Source organism: Mesocricetus auratus, unplaced genomic scaffold, assembly GCF_017639785.1.
Source record: "Mesocricetus auratus isolate SY011 unplaced genomic scaffold, BCM_Maur_2.0 Super-Scaffold_100045, whole genome shotgun sequence".
NCBI classification, from domain to species: Eukaryota; Metazoa; Chordata; class Mammalia; order Rodentia; family Cricetidae; genus Mesocricetus; species Mesocricetus auratus.
The window spans coordinates 4814302-4835066 of NW_024429222.1; the positions used below are offsets into that span (position 1 = coordinate 4814302).

The 20765-nt window shown below is 44.1% G+C and overlaps 2 long non-coding RNA genes across 2 annotated transcripts; one reads left to right on the forward strand and one right to left on the reverse strand.

The window, feature by feature from the left end:
• Nucleotides 1-1249: 1249 nt before the first annotated feature.
• On the reverse strand, nucleotides 1250-12444 carry LOC121135931. The gene is made up of 3 exons (XR_005873048.1): nucleotides 12318-12444; nucleotides 3576-3761; nucleotides 1250-2823 (listed from the first exon to the last, which is right to left on the reverse strand). It is a non-coding gene; the product is annotated as an uncharacterized LOC121135931 (long non-coding RNA).
• Nucleotides 12310-19166, forward strand: LOC121135932. Its single transcript, XR_005873049.1, has 3 exons — nucleotides 12310-12433; nucleotides 14099-14191; nucleotides 18425-19166. It is a non-coding gene; the product is annotated as an uncharacterized LOC121135932 (long non-coding RNA).
• Nucleotides 19167-20765: the final 1599 nt, after the last annotated feature.

Genomic DNA, 20765 nt, shown 5'->3' on the forward strand with positions numbered 1-20765 from the left:
AGAAAAAGAAAAAGATTGACATCCTTTAGAACAAGAGCTGTGGAAACCTCACCCTGAATCTGTTCTACAGAGAACCCCAAATTGACATGAATCCAGAGGCCTCTGGCAGGCTGTTCTCCAAATTTAAATTTTATGAATTTTGATAAGACTCTATTTCATGAAAAACTTAAGAGTTTTCTCTTTGCCCATGTCTTCTCACTCATAACCACAATGTACAACCAAAATATGTATGAATATTAATTTAACCTTTTTATAAAGAGGAAAATTTGGAGGCATCATAAATATCTCCAATGAAACAATTTTTTTCTGTACCAACATGAAGAATATGCATATGTTACTGAAGGGGGAAAAGCAAATGGGAAAAAAGTTGTGCACAGCAAATATGTATGTATGTGTGACTTATGTATGCATGTGTATATGTCACCATATGATGTACTAAGAGCCATGACCTGCCTTCTTGAAATGTGAATGAGAGCAGACTTGACAGTGCTTTGTAAGCTGTAAAGTGCCAGAAATGGTCCAGAGGTGCACCCATGTCTAAATGCAGCTTAAACATTTGAAAAGAAGCCTAAAAGATTTCAAAGCTCTGTGACCATGCCTCCCACTGAAGATCCACATTTGCTTTTCCCAAAGAGATGAGGAAACCACACAAGAAAGATTCTTGGCAAAGGCTTCTGGGGCATTGCAAGTGCAGAAACAATGCCCCCACCAAGCCTGGCCAAGTTTCTTTCTCTGAGGAGAGATGTTCAATGGCAGTGATGCTCCCCGGTTTGTTCTCAGTCCTGACATTCTCTGAAAAAAAAAACCAGTTAAACTACATAACAAACTAATAAAAAATAATTTGGAATCTAGGGCATGATTATGGCCATGGAAGACGCTGATGATCATTTCATGTTGCGATCTGGGGAAAACCTAAAATAGAGCACTCCTCAATTACCATAATTTCAACCGTCATTGCAATGTCTGTACATAAAAGCATTTGGTCTGAGGCACAAGTTTATCTGTAAATTAAACAATAAAGGATAAGGAATGGACTTTCCTTTGAAAGAACAATCAGAATCAGTCATTTATGGGGACATCTTCATCTTACCCGACATGTGAAAGCTACCAAATGTGTACTCCATTATTGTGCAAACTTCTGGAGATTGTCACCCCAGCCCACACCCACCCCTCTCCCAAGTTTAATTAAACCAGTATCACACTGAGACTGGAAGGAAAACACAAAGATACAACAATAAACAAACATTAATCATGATCATTACATACATTTTATTACATGAAATAAACAATACTGTGGAGCTTTCCCCAGACGACAGAGCTCTTCCTCTTGGATAACATCCGAAGGCAATTGAGGGGTAAAATAATACTAATAATGATAATAATAATTAGTATGAAAGGGGGAGAGAGGGGAAAGGGGCTTATCAACACATAAAGCAGAAACCGCGCCCCTCCTTCGTTTATATTAATCTCATATTTGCTCATGCCTTCTTTTTAAGGCCTAATAAGGGTTTCTTCTCAATGAGATAAATGAAAGTATTTTCTTATTTGTTGCCTCTCTTTGGTGTATGTAACTCAACTCAACTGCCCCAGGGCAAAGAGACACTTGGATGATTCTGTCAATATTTGGTCTGCAGCACAGAATTCCACTAGGAAATGGTGTGTGTGTGTGTGTGTGTGTGTGTGTGTGTGTGTGTGTGTGCGTGCGTGTGTGTATGTATGTATGTACCTGAGCCCTCAGGCTCAACTCAAAACCAGAGGAAGAAGGAATGATAAGACTCAGGATGACTCTTTTGTCCTGATTTGGAAACACCAGGCCGCCTTCTCAACAGAACAGATCTTCTCACTTGGACTCTGAATCAAGAATGAGCCCCCTTGCAAGCCCCTTTGTTTCTCTCCAAGGGGCCTCCTGACATTCTTTGTTATAAAGCACATGTTGGGAACTACCACTAAACATGTAATACGGCTGCCCATCTCTATTGTCCCATCTCCACGTGGGAATGACAGGAAATAGGTCCTTTCCTGCAGAGATGCCCTTTAAGGGCCACGGCACCAATCATACATGAATCCCACTTGGTGACCTCACTAATTGTGCAGTCCTGAGGTAGTTGTGACGTGTGTTGCCTATGATACCATCTTAGAGGCTCTGTCAACGCACAGAAAGGCTCAACCTTGCAGGTTCTGCAAATGAGGACATGAATCTGAATAGGAAGTAGTCTATGTGCCTTCTTGAAGTGCTTGGACATGAAGCTCAGAAAGGAAGATTCCAACCCAGACTTTCCAGGCCTTTGAGGAGAAATCTCCCCTCTCTTTCATTGTAAAGGAAGACGAATGGATGGTTTAGTAGAAAGTTTTCTCTTAGGCCTCTGTTCCTGCTCAGAAGAATCTGAGTGTTGATAGTTTACAGTCCAAGAGGAGGAGATCCTGCGTCTCAGTTCAAATGGTTCAAATGGAGACTCTCGGGGGAGCATGTGTGCACTCTTTTGTGGGAAGGTGGCCTGCTGGGAGGTTCACTGGAAGGTGTTAGGATGGCCCTCAGTTCAGAAAATAAGAGAAGGAAGGTTAGTAGGGGACCATCCTTCCTCGGGATTGTCCTGCCTCAGACCAAGATTTCAGTTTCTCTTCTGTGGGAGCGCTTGATGAGATGGCTGGAGAGCCACTACCACCGCACAGGCCCTGGCATTGATGCCCCGTGAGGAAATCCTGAAGAATGGCCACTTTGTGCTGGCGTCTTGTGCATGCTGCCCTGTCTCCTGGAAATGAACTGGGATGCGACCAGTCACATGGAGCCCACTGGAGATTTTATTCCCCATCGTTCCCTAGACACTTTTGGACAAAAACCAAGAAAAGGAATAGGTGAGCAGACGCCCTCTTAAGCCTCCTCTCTACCATAGTCCCTCAGGGAATGTCCCCTACCCTCTGCCTCTATCGTAAATACTCTGATTAAAATGTAAATTTAGCCGACCTATCAGCTTCCCATTAAGGGGACTCTTTAAAAATGCTGTTAATCAGCCGAAAGATATGTAGTGAAATGCCACTCATCAATTGTGACTGCTTATGACAGTTAACAAAGCTTTATATTTGCCCCAAACATGTGCTGATCTATCCATTATGCCAAGGTTCACTCTCACGCTAATTGTACATTCTCGTCTCTAATGCATTTTTGCTGTTATCTCATAGGCTAATGAAAGCCAGGAAATCAATAAATATAAATTATACATGCAAAGAAGGACTGCTACGAACATAAAGTTTCTAATTAATTGCACTTGATTAATTTATATCCTTTAATTATCTTGCTAAGCCACAAACAACATAAATATCTTTGCAATCTGGTTATTGCTATGTCAGTCATAAAAAAAGCAGACACAGTAAATCTATGAAATCTAGCAAGCTGTATTGCCAGAAAACATGAAATGGCATAGCCCATAAATATTATTGAACTCACTCAAGACACTGCCTAATAATTTCAGTGTGACAAATTAACACTAAATATGTTGCATGGTTATTTGACGAAGGTTATAGTGATGTTATAAGTTTAAATGGTACATATGGAGTAAGCAAAAACGTGCATTTCTTACCTCTGGGCTTATAAAAGTCTTTTCAAGCTGGGGAGGAGTAGAGTGTGTTGGGACACATGCAAACATCTCGTCTATTCTGAAAACGCGAGAACTCTTTAGCAGCCCAGCAGAGAGGCAGATTGCTAATGTTCGGTTTATTACTTTCTCTTTGATAAGCTTGGCCAATAAGAAATAATCCCACGTCTTCTGCAAAGACAAAAATAAAATGTGTATTTGAAAGAACAATTGAAATCCAGAAACTGAATCCAGTTTAGGAAGAGCTGGACGCAGTATGCTCTCACTGCCGTAAGGCATGGAACTTTTACATGGAAAGTGGTTTCTTTTTTATTTTATCTGACTCTGCTAAGCCAGCCATCTGTCACTTATCTGAAATCTAATCCTCTCTGTCCACCAAGCTTGCTCTTTGTCCTGGCCACTGCATATTACCAAGCATCTATATCTACAAGTTTCATAAGTGTGTAAAAAGAAACTGTACCTGTCCTCAGCTACTCTCAGACAAAGGCCATCTGTCAGCAACTGAAACTATTCTTTTTCTTTTTTTTAAACATCCGAAGGGATTTGCCCTTCACCAAGTAAACCCACTTAACCCTTCCAATAAGATTAACTGTTATTTGTTTCCATTAAATAAAAATGACCATACTAATATACATTTAATAGTTCCATAACAGTTGCAAAAAGATCAGCTCTCCTGTGGATATCTTTTGTAGATAAAACATACGTGCATATAAATAAAGGAGTTATGACAGCAATTAGATGACCCATAAGGCAGTGGGATGTTTTCACTTCCTTTCTCCACTCTGGGGATGTGAAAGAGAAGGCAGCTTAAAATATAGACGCCAGAAAGTACCATGCTCTCCCCATCTTCAATTTTACAGTAAATAGCACTTCTAGATATAAAGTATGTCTGAATACACACAATTATTGAGATTCAGAGGCCACCCTGTGACTCCTGCCCTCTTCCCGCTGTACATCCTCAGGGACAGTTTTATAGCCCTCAGGCCATGCCGTTTCAAGTCTGTGTATGTGCGGTATACAAATAGAGCCTCACTCAGTATCGCTGTAATTATGGGAATTTGTTGTTGGTGGGGAATAGCTGTATTTAGTGACACTAATGTGGCGCTGCGGTAACATTTGGGGAGTCCTGTCTCCTATTTCCATTCTAAAGATTGCCAACATTGTTCGGATTAGCATTTCAGAAGCAAAATAAATAATGCATTTGCTTCGGTAGAAGGGCCTAGGAAAAGTTTTCAAGCTTTTTTTTTTTTTAAACTTTTTGGTCATTGTAAACAGATTGCTCTAGATAGCTGTGTTGTCACATACTTAAATTAGGACAGCTGAAGTATGAGAATAGATTCAGTTTACCTGTATGTCCTGCAGCCTTCCTAATACCTCTCTCTCTCTCTCTCTCTCTCTCTCTCTGTGTGTGTGTGTGTGTGTGTGTGTGTGTGCATTTCCACCAGGAACTCAATGGGGAAAGGACAGGTTGTTTCAGAGACGACAGGATGGGATGGGCAGATGGGTCAGTGGGCATGGAGCAGAACCCACAGTGGCCTGGCATTCCCAGCTGCTGGCCTATGCAGGGACTGAGGCACCTTTGTTTCTGCAAGGTGGTACGGTGGGAAGTGACAAAACAAGCAAAGGAAATGGAATTTTCTTTCGTTCTCAGAACATCTAGATTTGTCTCCCTTGAACTATTTTATGAAGTCATGACTGTTGAGTTTCACGGGCAAGTCCAATTAAAAGGTTCCCCAGCCCAAACAGATACCTGGCACTTGTCAGTCACGCCCCTTTTCCTCTCTGCCTTGAGTGGAGCCTAGAACTTGCCATGGCAATTTTGCCTTCCTCAGATGCTCAGGAGGGTTATGGCAGAACCACCACCCATCCCATCCTGCCTCAGTGCTCTGCCTCAGGCTCCTCTCCAGCCACTCTTCTCTTGGAGACTGCAGCTCAGACCCCAGACTTCAAGTTTCTCACCCAGGGAGTGTCTAGAGAAACAGGAAGTAACCTGGTGATGTGCTCCGTGCAAAAGTGGCATAGACCCCGAAGAGACAGGTGATCTCTTGATGCTGAAATCAGATGGATGAAGAGCCTTTTTGGATGTAACTCATTTGCCTGACACTGGTGCTCCAAGGTAAAGGCACTCAGAGCAGGCAGACGCCTGGTAAGTATGGCAACCGAGCTTTCTCCTAGCTGGAGCATGGAAAACTACCACGTGTCCAGCAGGAAGTGTGCATCCCCCACCGCAGCTCCCCAGCTTTGTCATTTTCGATTTAATGCACCTATGTAGCAAGCCGACTCACTAGGTTTGACTGCAATTACCTTATCTTTCCTATTTTTAGTGACAGGACCAGATTATTTTAAGTGCGTTTTATAGAAAACCCTTCTTTACTGAAGTATAAAGACTGTAATAAAGACAATACAATGTTTTGAAACTGTTTTAAATCCTTCACTCAGCATTGCGTCTACAGATTTAACATGTAGGGGTTCTAATCTTACTGCTACTAATTAGAGCTTTAGTGTAATTGTGCCAACAGGGCGCTTGGCATAATAATTACTATTGAGAGACTCTGGTGGCGCAGTAACATGCCTACATAATGCAGATATGTCTACGATTACAGTGCAGGCACCTTTGTATGTTGACTCAAGTTGGATTTTAACCAAGTAAGGGGTTATTTTGCCTTTATAATAAAGCTTAAAAGGCATATACATATGTATGATTTAGGTATCCATTTTTCCTCTTTGAGCCTTTTGAATATTAATTAGCAGGAACTTCAGAAGGCAACAGGGACACATTTTGTTTTTCAGATCTCACAATTTGGGACACATGACTGTGTGAGTGGGGTTCTCCATGCTGATGCAGTCCGGCTAGACCATATGGTGGCCTGCTCCTGGGATGTTTGGTGTGGGGGTGTGCAGGAGGGGGCACTTTGGAGCAAGATACCATGCCTTGAGACAAACAGGGAAGGGGGGATGAGGAATGGGGTATCCACAGAGACCTCAGCGATGGTCTGCCCCTTACATCTTTAGGGTTACAGCCTGTGCTGTGGAATACCATTTGTACCCAGGCTAGACTGTACAGCTGTGATGACAATGATCTGAGTTTCCTACTGATTACTCCAAGGCAGAGGTTTGGAAGATGTGTTCAATAGTTGTCTATGGTGTGCAGTATGTGGAGTATGTGTATGGGGGTACTCTGTCCACTCTCATCTTTCTCCAGGTAGGATACACCTAAAATCGGCTCACTGGCAAAGGCCATGCTTGTTTGTTTGTTTGTTTGTTTGAGTTTGTTGCTCCTGGGCACAGTGAGCTGAAGGCAGGGCCTGTGTCCAAATGCATCGCTCCTGCCAGTCCAGCACTCCATGTGCTGTTAGTGACATGTTCCTTGGCACGAATGCAGCTGTTCCTTTTTTCCTTGTGTGTGTGTATGGCTTTTTGCATGAGTGGCTTTTATTTTCAGCGCAGGTGAAAGAGTTTCTACAAAACTGATTTCACAGAACAATAAGTCACCAAAGAGGGTCACTGGTCACTTAAAGTGCTCTGCAGAGGGTTCTTTTAATTTTTTTTAAAAAAATGTAATAAATATATTTAAGAGGTAGTGTGCAATGGCTAAGAGCCCAACCCATAACTCCATTTTTAGCTCAACAGCCTTGTTTTTATTGCCCCTTAGTGCCTCACTTTTAAAGTGACAGGAAACCAATTTCTGATTACAAATCAATGGGTTAGGATGTCACCCTTGGACACTGAATGCAGCTGTAAATCCTCTGAGTGGCCCGTAATGCTGGGGAATTGGGGGTCAGGGAGTAAAGACAATTGCTTTGTACAAGGAGGGTGGAAATGTCTGTGTTAACACGGTGTTTAATACCTGCATCTCTGGGGAAGACCCAGGCAGTGCCAGCATGCAGCTGCTTTCGGTCCACCAATCCAGCAGCTGACAGGGCGTGTTGGCCACACAGGCCAGAAGTATCTGTACATTTTCCATTTTTCCCTGGGACACTGTGACTGTGTCCCACTGGTGAGCCTATGGGACCTTTGTCCCCTGGACATACTCCATCTTTGCCACATCATGTTAACCAGAGTACCTGTGCTCTTGTCGTGTAAGGCACCTTTTGATGATGCCCTTTCTTCTTTAAGCTCTTAAGGTAATCTTAGAGAAATCATCAAGCTATAAAAAGAAATCAATAAAAACAGAAAAGGTTCCCATCACCCCGAAAAAAATCCATAACGTTTGCATTTTAATAGAGACACTACAGGGGCAGGTCCGTCATTTTCTTTCTGATGTGTTCCTTTGATTTCCCTGGCAGCTCGCAGGGCTCTTGACTTTCTTGAGAAAAGGGATTATTGAATTGTGTGTCTCCCTCAGATGTACTTGATCACTCAAGTATCTGTACTTACGAACGTTAGAGTCTGTTCAGCTGTTGTCTCTTTGGGAGCTCATCATGCCTGTCATCTTAATATTAATTGGGTTTTGTGTAGGAATCTCAAGCCCCACATTGAGTGGCTTTCAAGAGAGAAGATTATGCTCAAAGCCAGATACGAAGACAAACAAATTTAGCACAACAATTATCATAATTGCAGAAACATTCTGTCGCAAAATAAGCAAATCTGATTAAGAGCCCTTCTACATTCTCAAATATTAATCTGGTGTGTACAGCCTAACCTGGCTGAACCTCAGAGGCTTCTTATGGTTTTATGTATTCACAGGCTTACAGAAGCTGAACGGAGACAAGCTAATAGCATGAGACAGCCATGCCAGGATGGTAAAAGAATCTCTGCTGAATGTAATCCACTTAAATTGAAAGTAGTAACAGATAGGATCATAAACCTGAAGTCCGAATTAAAACATATCCTGCCAATGAGATGTTTTTGTGTAATTCCAACCACATGGTCACTCTGAAACATATTGTGGAAAAGCATTATTACGATGCCGTTCATTTGAAAAACAAGGTCAATATCTTTATGGTCGATCATCACAATAAAAGGTACAGCCCCCCCCCCGAACCTTCCTTCCTAGGCTTTCTTGATACCCACACAATGTTGGAAGCTGTAACATTCCTGCTAAGCAGGAGAGTTAATTTTATTTGTAATTTTCAGCTGCTTTTAGTTTAATTGCGCAATTTCCTCAATTATTAAAGTTCACTCTGCGTGCTTAAGTTCATTAGCCATTGTCAAATGGGCAAATTACTTTGCAATTTTAATATTTGTTGGATAAAGCTGCACTAATAGAATCACTCTCCCGACCCAGCCTTTACTTTGCTGCAGCTCCCATTGCAGCTGTGATAGGTGCCAGGAATTGCATCTCACTTTGCTCCTTCTCTAAGACAGCTTCGCCCCTGTTGGTGACTTCAGCTGCACAGGTATAGACTTTTCTGTCTGTTGGCTTCAAAGGGGGAGAGTCTGGGAGGCAGACACCATTGGTAGCATTCGAGTTGTCATAAATGCATAGGAAAAAGTATCTGTGGTGGTAAAATTTCTCAGACATGAGCAGTAAGCTATAGTCATATGTTTATATTAACCTACGGGAACACTACCGGCTTTCTCAATAACCAATACATCAGGCTTTCAGTCATCAACATTTTTAATCACTACACTGTACATATATTATCGATGCTAGCATATATGTGTACTGCATCAGGTATGTGTATATGTATGCACATATATGTGCATATTTTAATTTTTCCACAATCTAAGTGCTGAAGTGTTGAGAAGATTCTCTCTCTCTCTCTCTCTCTCTCTCTCTCTCTCTCTCTCACACACACACACACACACACACACACACACACACACACGCACGACATCTCACTGGGCTATTTAATGTATGTGTATGCTGGCTGTACTTAAATATACATGCTAACCCCTGTAACAAAAACACGACTTTCTACTTGCTTCGCCCCTTTCTTTTCTGAGGCCCCCATGCCCCTTCACCGATCTCATTTGATTAATGATGATGGACTTGCTCCCTGGCAGTGCCACCCCATCCTCTGGGGAGGCAGATTGCTGAAATGTACCCATGTCGTTAATCTGAAAACAAGCGTCCCCACCTGCTGCCGACTGTGTGCCCTGTGCACACACACAACTCCAAAATGTCTGGGTCCCAAGACTTCCAGCCCTAGAGGACAAAACCCTGGCAGCATGGCTTATCTCCCCAATAATTAGCCTTGTGTTTCTGCTTTATTAACTCCAATACAACAGCGCCCTGCCCTCTGTCACCAGGGAGACTAACAGACGACAGTCACTCCGATTTGGAAGCCACACAAATTAAATGACTGAAGTGAGGGGAAGCGAAGTTAAGGCAAATGGTGTCAGATAAGGCAGTCAATCATTTACATAGGAGGTTTTCAAACGTTAAACGGGCGTGTATGCGTGGGTGCGTGCGTGCGTGCGTGAGTGCGTGCGCGGGGTGGAGCTTGATTTTCCAGGTATCAATGCAACAGCGTTAAAACAAATCATCCCCGCTTCCCTGTTCAAGTTTGTGATAGGGAATTCCCAAAATGATGCTACAAGTAATTGATGGCCTACGTCTAAAGCCAAGGTCACCTTTCCATCTCCCAAAGACTTTTTAAAAAAAACGTTTCCTAAGAAACGGTTTCTTCCTGTTCCTGTGGGTGCCGATCCACGTGCAAGGTCTCCCACTGGTAGTCCCCCATGCCCCTTCTCTGCCCCCACAGATTTGTTATGCCTTTTTAACTTTGTGTTTTTCCTTCCTGGGGTGGGGTGTGTAGAAAGCACACACCTTATGTACAATTAAAATTACCCAAGGAAAGAAAATAAAATAGAAATATTCCTGGGGTGGGGTGGGGTGGGGTGGGGTAGGGTTGGGCATCCAGCCTCTCTGATTTCCACCAGTCTTCTGTGGAGCTATAACAGTGTGTTTAGTAATCTCACTTAAGGAGCAACATTAGCCACATTAGCTCTGGCTACGAAGCTGCAAGTTTTGGAGAAAGCTGATGAGATGTGATTATCTCCATGCAGAAATACCAGGGCGGTTAGAAGATAATTTGAAATGAAGTTAAAAATGAAGCGACACCAAGCTTCTCTCGCTTGTGTCAAAACAATCACATTTTCTCCTTTCTTTTTTCTCCCCCCTTTCACTCAGATGGCACTGGCTCACATTGGGGGTGGAGACCTGCCTCCTTGCAAACTGTAATCCTCGGCTAATTTTAAATTTGAGATGACTCTGTTTGAAAGACAGCTCTAAATTTTGATCCCCAAATCAGCTTCTGGAGATTACAGATAGAGGTTGCCATGCTGGCAATACTGAGCAAGCCTTAGGCATCCCTGTGACTCACAGACCTGAGTTTTTATTTTTCAATGCTAGCAATATTCAGGTATGAATAGCGTGTTGTGGTAATAAGTGACATTTGGTTGCAAAAATGTCTTTGAACTTTAGCTTAAAAGAAGTGAAAACAGATGTAAAGAAGCATCAAATGTTAAACACTGTATCTACTGAATCACTGTGAATGGAGCTACTGAGTCAAGTGACAAGTTTTTAAAACTAGGTGAATATTTCTTACTTTGAGAAGATGTGTATTAGTGCTAGGTACATTGTCCTTACACTATCTAAAGCTTGTAGCAATAGTTCATGATTTATAAAAACAAACCAGTAAATATGGATTGCAACCATTAATATTATTTCTCTGTGCATAGATGTAATAATCAAACCCCTTGGTGCAAACTAAAGCAAGAGCTCAGTTTTGTGCTTTTATATAAATGGTGGTTAGGTTCTTCTGTAAGCTTCGAAGGTTCAAGCAGCATGGTTGGAAAAGAAGTTTGGAGTTACCGCACAGGACATTACAACTGTGTTCTCACTGCAGTGTGTGCGTGTGTTGGGGGGGGGAGTCATAAAAACTGGTTCCATGCGGGGGCGGCAGAGGGAAAGCCTTTAGAGCTCCACCCGCCCCTGTGTCATCAGTCATTTAAGAGTAGGGTCTGCCACTTCCTCCCACTCTGCAGTGCTGGTGATGTTTATGCTGGTAGAAAGATGACAATTAGTTATATTTATCCCTTGTGGGTCCATTTAATCCCCTCTGTTTTTACTCCCATCAAATCCATTATCCCAAACAAAGCCGCATATGTCTTGTTGGAGATGCATTCAGACTGTCCTTGTTTACTTTGAGAAGACGAATTTTATGGCAACATCAAATGCACAGTGAAACCTCACCAATGGAGCCATTTGGCATGGTGAATCCACCCTATTGGCACCTCTTATCTGCCTCACTCCACTGTTGTTTAAGTTGGTCCCTAAACCCTGGGTCTCTCCCACAGTTCCTAAATTTTCTCCACAATTTTGCATTTATGATCATCGTGCCCATGTATTTCCAGCAGCCACAAAACAGAGCCCTGTCTTCGAGCAGCCAAAGGCTTTTTCTTGAAAATGGCTTGAATTTCTTCCTAACACAATACATGTTTTATTTATTTATATATTTTAGTCCAATTTAGAAGAAGAGAAGAAGAGAGGGAGAAAAAGGAGGAGGAGGAGGAGGAGGAGGAGGGGAAGAAGAAGAAGAAGAAGAAGAAGAAGAAGAAGAAGAAGAAGAAGAAGGAGAAGGAGAAGGAGAAGGAGAAGGAGAAGGAGAAGGAGAAGGAGAAGGAGAAGGAGAAGGAGAAGGAGAAGGAGAAGGAGAAGGAGAGGGAGAGGGAGAGGGAGAAGGAGAGGGAGGAGAAGAAGGAGGAGGAGGAGGAGGAGAAGAAGAAGAAAAGTCTCTTGTTTGCTTAGAAAGAAAATCTTAGATACTCTTTACTTACATTTTTTTTCAAAACTTCTTTGTCTTCCAAAGCAAGTTGGCTGCTAATATGGAAGTTGTACAAGTGATGTGATCAGAAAATGCAGACCTGTGATAGCTGACGACGACACTGTGAGGGTAAGGACACGTGTGTTTGAATGCCTGGTTTCACCAGAAAAAAAAATCACCGTGTGGCAAACGTTAATAATATCGAGGCTTGAATACAAGGTCAGAATGAGTGGCGCAGACTAAAGGAAATCACTGCTTAATTCCACAAACTTTGTTGCAGTCCTGGAATCACAAATCACACACACACACACACACACATACACACACACACATACACACACCTTTGAATCACACTCAATCACACACATACACACACACAAAACCTTTGAATGGTCCCCTCCTCAGTGCCAGCCCAGCACACCAGGATCATTATGCGCGGCGCAGCGCCATCTGCTGGCGGCAGCGCACCGCCCCAAATCTCCCTGCCTTACTGCTGCCTCTGTAAGTCACACATGGGGGCTCAGCACCTTACTCCTTTGAGGTTCCAGCTTCGGGTTAGGCCTGCTTGCACAAAACCAGAAAGAGCAAACTAGCGACGCTGTGCAAGGAAGAAAACTGCGCAGGAGAAGCCGTTTCCCAAGGCCTATTGAGCGTGTAAACGGGGGAAATGGATAAGTTTGCAAGCGGTCCCCGAGATCTTGCCCAGGTTTCCATCACTAAAGAAGTGGGATTTCATTGCGTGCAAATCGCCAGTGAAAGACGGGAATGGAGATGGCGCACTCGCCCTTGCTTCTAAATGCAGCACCCATTCCAGTCTGTGTGCCTGGGGTGCTGTGAGTGAGTGTTGGAGAAAAGGAGACCGTGGGATGGAGACCACTATTCCGAAAGGGCGAGATGAAAAAGCTAAGACACCCCCTTACTCTTCCCCCACGGGCCCTTAGAAAGCTATTGTAGATAAGGCATCACTAGCAGTCACTTAGCGGGGGCGAGGTGGGGGAGCTTCCTTAGACATACTGTCTCCTGGTCCACGTAGTTCGGGTCTTTTCCCATTTACCTGTGAGGAGTTCCTGTGCCAAGTTCCCTGGGTTTCAGATTCTACCCTTGGGGAAGACTGCTCTGCAGGGGTTTGGTGAATTGGCCATTTGCTCCTACCCTGGTGGAGGTTCTCTGGGCCCTGGTGGAAGGTGATGTATGCAGCTGGGGTAATTAATTTTCCCTCATGCCCAGTAGCTTACCCTCTCATCCCCCGCCGTGCAGGATTCTCAGAAAGGAACACAAGAACTTGGAGCAGCTAAGAAAACAAGCCATGCAAGCAAATTTGAATTTCAGATAAAAAAGCAAAGGTGTTTTGTTGCCACAAGAATGTCCCTCCCTTTGTGTTTCCTTCTCTATCTCTTTTCCTTCCTCCCTCCCTCCCTCCCTCCCCCCTCCCTCCCTCCCTCCCTCCCTCCCCTCCTCCCCCTTTCCCTCCCTTTGTCCCCATGTCTCTCTACCCTCTTCCCCTTCCTTTCCTCCCCCTTCTTCCCTCCATTTTTCTGTCACTCTTCCTTCCTCCCTTTCTTTTTCATGCCCTCTCTCCTTGTTTCTTGCTTTCTTCCTTTGTGTTTTTTGTTTTTTTCTAAACGCAACGCCCTGACAGAGGCCTCCAGTATAAGTCTTTAGATGGGAACCGAAATCGACAGAGACAAAGTAATTTGCCAGGATACACAGCAGGGGTCAAGGCAACAGAGTCAGAAATTAGGTGTCTAAATTCAGTCTGGATCTTGGTCACCCATATAACCTCTTGTCCTCCAGGACAGCCCACAGGGCAGAGCACCCAGTCACACAGCCAGGTCTTACAGTATCATCCTTGGGACCAAGAACCATCAAGCAAAATAACACTCATTTGTAAGTAGCTCTCCAACCATCTATAAGCAACGCTGCCATAGTGAATATTTATGGAGCAGGCCCCTCTTTGGAAGGGCCCCAAACTTTTCTTTTTCTGTGACCATTGTTCTAGTTTGTTTTAAGGATTTGTCTATCAAGTGATCCCAAACACTTTGTTACAAGGAAATGCAAATTCCTGTTACATCTTTCTCTCTCCAGAGCAACAGTCTTGCTTCCTTGGATTTTGTGTGTAGACCACTGTTTCTGCCGTGGGCTAGGCTACCTGATGGTTGTGTTGTGTAAACAGCCTTGGCTGTGCCCCTTATTATATCTAAGCCTTGTTTTCCTTTTTTGGAAGCTAAGGGATCAATTCTGGGTCTGAAATTCTAGGTTTCTAAAAACCAGCCCCTCACTTTATCATTTGTTGTTGAGGTTCCAACTTGAATGTAGCAGGGAGAATGGCACCCCAGCTCTCAGTGACACCCTACTATCAGCACAGTGGCAGACAGGTTTGTGCTAACTTAATGGAGGAAAAGGCAGGCTCAGCCCACTACACTCAAATCCTAAGGTAACAATGTAGCAGGGACTGTGTTATGGGTCTTTGAACTAAACCACTGCCTCTGGAGGGGCTAAATAGGCCATAGCAACAAGATCCAGGGCAAGGAGCTGGGTTTTCTTAGAGCTGTATCCCAAAGGTCCAGATGTGGATGCCCACACAGGCCTGTTCTTTACAAGAGAAGAAGAGTTGGTAGGAGATGGTGTTAACGCTACGGTGTCTGAAAGCTGTGGTTTCACAGTTTCCAAGTACACCAGAAGGAAAAGCTGGAGAGGGGCTGGGGGAGGTGACTACAGTTGTGGCTTCCCCACAGCTTTCCTTAGTCTCTCTACACGTGTTCGCCTTGGACTTCCTTCAGTGAGAAGCAGAATTAGCAAGGGGTGGGGCGGGGCCGGAATGCTGGAGCGCTCAGGCTGCCTGCCTCTGCAGACCTTTGTGTGTCTGGGCTCTGGTTTCCCAGGACCAGCCTTCTGATCCTATCCCCGAACTCCACAGCAGGAACCAAGCCCTCAAGTGCTCAAGGCACCTCACCAATGGGTGCTGCAACATCGCAGCTGCACAGAGTATTTCTTCTGAGGTGTGAGATGTCTTCCGGGCATTTGAGTCATCCTTGGAGCTTTCCCTCTGAGCAGCGACTCTGTCGCTTTTCAGATTCCGTTTCAAGAGGCTACTGGCCAAGCCTGGACTTAGCCGAGTCTGCAGGCAGGATTCTGATTAGTAATGTTAACTGCTATGTGACATTTATATTTTGTAGTATTTTCTGCTGTGGTTTTGGTAGTGCTGGGATGAAACTCGGAGTCTTGCATATAGCAGGAAAATACTTTACTACTGAGCTATCCCCAGCCTCGTTTGCTGCACAGTATCTTAATAGCTCCCCGACGACCCAGGGAAGCTGTCTGACCATTGGGACAATTCTATGGACACAAATTATGAAGTACCAAGATTAAGCAAAAGGTTGGAGGCTTTAGCTACTGACTTGTACATCCTGGGGATTCATGGAGATGGTTGGTGCCTCCTCTGGTCAAATGTGTAGTAAAACCATAGCTAGTGCATAGCTTCTGTCTCTCTGTGTCTTTTTTAGTGCTCCTCATTCTTTCTTCTGCTGTCTACAAACAACACAGACACAGAGACACACAGACACACACACACACACACACACATGAAGAAAGAAGGATGGCTGGATGGGTAGACAGACAGTAAGATAGAATATATTAAGTCTTCACTAATCAGAACATTTTGCAAATGCAATTTCTGGAAATTCCATCAATTTTGCAGGTAAGCAACAGACATTTCAGGGTAGACACTGAGTCCATGGTTGCTGAGGGGTGGATTCTGAGCTCCAAGCTCCTCTTATAACCTCCAGACTGGCTGACTAAGACACCACCCTGAGGCCAGTGTGTGTGCTACAATCAAAGCTCACTACCACCACCGTGAGCACAATGACAGAGAGAAAACTGTCGTCTTTCACAGAACTTTTCAACTCAGGACATTCTCTATGAGGAAAATGACCAAGATATGGGAAAGGAGGGTCATGCTTAACAACAACAACAAAAAAAGCCACCCGCAAAACAACTGTTTGCTACCTGTTATCTTCCCTGTTTTTCTGATTTGGGGTGACTCACCCCCACCCCCACTGGGATCTCTACACAATGGGGGACTCCAGTCTCGGGAGGAGGTAATAGTTTCCATCCCAGAGAAGCAAATAGCTTCTCCACAGGAGACCGAAGCCTGACAGAAAATCTTAGGGAAAGGCCCAACAGCTTCCTCATGGGTTTCCAGAGCCAGGGCTCACATCCCTTCAGTCTTGTGGAGCCTACTCGGGAGATCTATCCCTGTGGACAAGCTCCTCACTCTTCCAGTTCCTGCAACCCCAGTGGTTTCTGGCAACCATCCCCAGCTACCCACCTCCCATCAGGTACTAGAGGGACTTCTTGGAGCAAGCCTCAGCCCTACATTAGCCACTCAACTCCAGTGACTGATGAAGAAAGAAAGGGGGAACCATTTCCTCATCCTGCAGAGGCACCAGACACGCTGATGTATGATGGACTGTGAGACCAGCAGGCTCACTGTACACTGCTTCAGGTGCTAACACTCTGTTCTCTGTCAAATGGGGATAATGACACACATGTCACTGGGGATTTCAGGGACAAATGAAGGCAGTCACCCACAACATGCCTGCACAGAGCCTGAGAGCTAGGGTCATTGAACAATTTCTAAAAGTCCAGATGGAAAATGTTTTAGGCTTTGTGGACCATGTAGTGCTGACTCCAACTGCTTAGCTGTGTTGTAGCATGGAAATAGCCAGGGACCATGTGGAAATGAATCGTGTGATGGTGTTCCAATAAGTCTTTATTTATAGGAACAAGTAGTAGGTAAGATCTGGCTCCTGGCTTGTGGTTTTCTGATGCTTGTTTGTTAATGTGACTAATAGTTAAATGTTAGCAGTATTTATGACAGGTACCATGCTAATGAGCCAACAATACACAAAGAAATGTGGGTAAATATCAAGATGTGGTCTCTCTCTCTTCTGGTAACCTGAAGTATGAGAGGAAGGGAAGCATCTTATCAGAAACTCATGCAAGGATCCACTGAACTCAAAAGAGATATTAAAATTAAAAACTGCAAAATCTAGAACCATTTGTTGTTAATCCTACCAGCAAGAATAAGACCACTGCCATAATTTTGAGCCAAATTTGAGGCAAGCTTTAATTAAATACTGGCCAGGATGATGGACTCTGGCCAGTTCCTTCCAGGGTTCACAGAAAATGGTGATAAGTCACATTTTTCAGAGGGCTATAAAGACAAACCCATAAGGTCACTGCATTTTATCAGGTCCAATCAGAGGCAAGCGTACATCCTGACATATTTCCTGTCCACACACCTCCACCTTCAGTGATGAAGCACATCCAGTGCAGTTGAGTCAATTAAACCTGCTAGGAGGAGTGAAAACATGTGGCTTGTTGTCTCCCATAAACAATACCTCCAGCATTTCAAGAACTATCTGTCCATGAGCCAGGGGCTTACAGGCTAGAGGCGCTTTACTTTACAGATCTCTTAGACACAGTAATTACAACTTAAAACATAACTTAGGTTTGTAAATTCCCAGCTTCACCCTGGGAAAGTAAATCAGAAATGCTTTTCCACTTGCCTGAATGTTAAATCATTTGAATTGAGAGACTTTTATTTTTCAAGAAAAGTACAAGTGACATCACTGTGTGTCACACACTGAAAATGACTAGGTGAGAAAGATCATTGGGGTGGACAGCTGGGATGCCTGGTCTGCACTCGGCTAGTTGGCCCAAGTCAGTGCTGGGACAGTCAGAACAGCCGCTTGATGTGTGTGGAGAGGGCTCCTGAATTCAACCAGAGACTTCAAGATGAAGAGGACTGCGAGCCTGACTGAAAAACAGAGGCGGAACACAGCATCCATAAGACCAAGGTGGAACTCCAGAGGTGTCTAAAAAATCTGAGGTTGAGAGGTGTGTCAAAGACTACCTACCATCTGCCTGTCTATCCATCATCTGTCTGTCATCTATCTCTCTCATCTAGACTTCAAGGTCAGTGAGGTCAATTACACAGAAGTAGCTAAGCAGGTGCTTCACGTAGCCCCTCCACATCTGAGCAGAGCTGAACCATGCTTGATTTGATCTGAGGCCAATAGGATATTTTCCAAACTCACTCATCTCTTCCTTTTACAGCTACTGCTGAACATGTGATGTCAGCATTTCTTGGACATACATGCTAAGAACCATGAACATTAAGTTAAGGGTAGAGTTCACACCGACTACAGGGCAGTCACAGAAGCTCCATGGAAGGTGTGGTGTGGCTGTCTGGATGAGAAAGCAGCTAGACCCTTGACCCATCATCCATCACCCTGCCTTCCGGTCAACTTTTGATAGTCACCAAGACCCTGGGCTCAGAAACTCACCAAGAGCCTGTGTCACATCTGACGCACTTCCTGTATCTCACCGGATGACTTCTCCCTTTACAACCCAGCAGGGGCAGTACCTTCTTGTCCAGCTTCTTTATGCTTTTCCCTCCAGTTGTTTACCTCATAGGGTTTTACGCTTCCTGTCCCTCCAGTTCCGCTGAGAGACAGCAGGCCAGCAGACAGCCCACTTCTCTCTGTTGCCCCGCCCACTTCTCTCTGTCGCCCCGCCCACTTCTCTCCGCCGCCCCGCCCACTTCTCTTCGTCACCCCGCCCTCCAGAAGAGCACCCAGGTCCACGACAGAACTAAGTGTCATGTGCTTCTTGGTTCCTCCTCCCTCTTCTCTTGATGTTTGTCTTTGTCCCAGATGTGACAGTTGCATGATAAAGCAGGGCAATTCTACCATTAAGCAGGCTTCTGGGAGGCAGGGGGTTTGGGGCTCTGGAGTTCTAAGCCCCAGCCCAAACTTAGCCAGGACTCTCATTTTCAAAGGCAATCTCAAGATGAATATCAAAGAATCTGAAGAATCCACATCGGAAAACCTGTCAGAAAATTGTTGGGAAAATAAAGTGAATCAATAGAATGTCAAGAGACTCAGATGGAAAAAATATTGAATATTCATTTTCTCTGTTTCACAGGGAAGGGGATTTAACAGGACCAAGGCAGCTGGGGGGATTTCCGGCTTCCCTTGCAATGGTTCAAATAATTTTTTGTGCTGTGCAATGGATTAGTATTCAATTAACTCTTTTAAATTATAATGCACAACTTCAACACACTTGTTAACGAGTCTACAGCACAATTAGAGTATTTAATAGTCACCAGGTAAAACAAATGAATTTCTATAAACAGAGAAATCTAAACCAAATTCAGCAAACAATTCCATTTGCAAATCTATTCCATGTTCGAATTCTTCGGTAACACATGCAGACACCAGAGAAAAACGATGGAGGGTCCTGTTATCCACATGCAATTATCCAAAGTCTGATGTCAAATCAGACTTTGGGAAGACGGTGCAGTGGTAAATCACTTGTGCAAACCGAGGCCTGGAGTTAGATACCTAGAATCCACATAAAATTGAGGCCGGAACAGCAATCGCCTATAATCCTGGCACACAAGGCAGGCTGCCTAAGGAGACTACCAAGAATTGGTAAATTCCAGGTTCAGAGAGAGATGAAGCTTCAATAAACAAATTGGAGAGTGACCGGGGAAGATACACAATGTCAACTTCAGACACACACAGGCACAACGAGTGTGTCCCTATACACTCTAACATACATGCACATACGTTCATACAGTATATATGTATACATACTTTTAAAAAGTGTTTCTTTTTGATGTGGTCACAGTCCAGGAAATCTGATAGGCTAACACAACCATCACCAAGTAAGGGAAGTAATTGGTCCAGTTTGTTACTGGGTGGGTGTAGGAGGGGCCGGCAACCACATCTCAGTGCAAAAGGGGATCCTCTGAGTGGTGCACCAGACTGAAAACACCACTCGATACACATGCCGGCATTTCCGTGAATTCTCTTATGGTCTTCACATATCTACTCGCTCACAGGACAGAAGAGAACAAAAATCCCAGATGAAGGATGGGAATTCTGAGGAGAAGCTAAATGCCCTCTTTGTGAAAATGCGTAAGAAAGTCTGTGACAAAATAGAGACACCAGCTTTCTGAGGCTACTTTGTTTTTGTGATAAGGTTTCCCCCAGGCTGTAGTTCAAGCTGGCCTCACATTCTGGCAAGTCTTCTGCCTCAACCTCGCAGTCTGTGAGCCACCACCCCAGCTTCGCTACATTTCTTTAATATTTTGCTACATACTCTCTTGCCTCCTGGCGCTGTCATCACCAGCTACACCACCATATGTTATGCCAGGATCATTTCTGAATTTTCTCAGTTTGGACAAGTACATTTCAAGACCTTTCAGCATTTGGTTCAATGCTAAATTAATTACCTCCAGTGAGGAATTCTGCATCTTGATTTGATATACTGTAAAATAACTATGGAATCCAGATTTTTAAGCCCACACATTGCATTTTCCAACATTTTATTCCTTGGTGGCCTTTTATGAAAGAGTTTAACTGTGTGATAGAGTGATATCATGGGGAAC